The sequence below is a fragment of the Helianthus annuus genome, chromosome 13, assembly GCF_002127325.2.
Source record: "Helianthus annuus cultivar XRQ/B chromosome 13, HanXRQr2.0-SUNRISE, whole genome shotgun sequence".
Lineage (NCBI taxonomy): Eukaryota > Viridiplantae > Streptophyta > Magnoliopsida > Asterales > Asteraceae > Helianthus > Helianthus annuus.
Window position 1 is genome coordinate 55,580,205 of NC_035445.2, and position 1,045 is coordinate 55,581,249.

Below are 1,045 nucleotides of genomic sequence, written 5' to 3' on the forward strand. Positions count from 1 at the left end.
TGTTTTTCTATGTTTTGAATACTAGCTTGTTGGTTTCTAAAATTTGATTCTAATTGTAGAAACCTTTCCGAGTTTTCTTTTCAGTGTCGGAGATGAGGCGAGATACAGTATCTTCAAGCCTTTCTCGTCCACCTTGATGTTGAGTGAAATTTTGTGACTCATTTCTTGGTTGTTGAAAGTTTGTTCGTTGGGTTTGTTGGTTACTACTATTGCCGGGCTCTCTCCAACCAAGGTTAGGGTGGTTTCGCCATCCTTGGTTGTAAGTGCCCGTTGGAGGACCCGACGGCCTAGGTCTATTGTCAATGTAGCTTACCGACTCTTGTTGATCATCTGTTTCTTTCATACAACTCCAATTTTCATGTGGTCCACCACACCCTTCACAAGCCATAACCGAGACTGTTTTTGTCATTTCCAATTTTTTTATTTTTAAAGAAAGAGCCTCGATTTGGGCTTGTAAAGAAGTGCTTTCATCAACCTTATGGGCGCCCGGGGCAATAGATTTATTGCCTCGGGGAGTGTGCCACTGAAAATTGGTTTGAGCAATTTCCTCAATTTGGTTATATATTTCATGCGGGCGGCGATTACCTAAAAGTCCCCCGGAGCTAGAGTCAAGTGTCTGCCTTGTGTGTGGCAACAACCCATTATAGAAAGTGGATACTTGTTGCCATATCGCCAGGCCGTGATGTGGACACTTTCGCAATAGCTCCTTGAACCTTTCCCAAGTTTCATATAAGGATTCCACGTCCTCTTGCGAATATGTATTAATTTCAGTCATTAATTTAGCCGTTTTAGCTGGAGGGAAATACTTATATAGAAATTTTTGGGCTAGTTCATCCCAGGTGTTTACTGATCCAGCTGGGAGGGCATTGAGCCAAGCTTTTGCTCGGTCTTTTAGCGAGAAAGGAAACATTCGAAGGCGGATGGCGTCATTCGATGCTCCATTGATCCAAAAGGTATCACATATTTCTAAGAAATTAGTAATATGTAGATGGGGATCCTCGTCCGCAAGCCCATGGAAGGTTGCGGAGTTTTGGAGCATTTGTAT

General features: G+C 42.8%; 1 non-coding gene across 1 annotated transcript; it reads left to right on the forward strand.

Moving 5' to 3' along the window:
• The first annotated feature begins 674 nt into the window (after positions 1 to 674).
• On the forward strand, positions 675 to 781 carry LOC118486192. Its single transcript, XR_004878047.1, has one exon. It is a non-coding gene; the product is annotated as a small nucleolar RNA R71 (small nucleolar RNA).
• Positions 782 to 1,045: the final 264 nt, after the last annotated feature.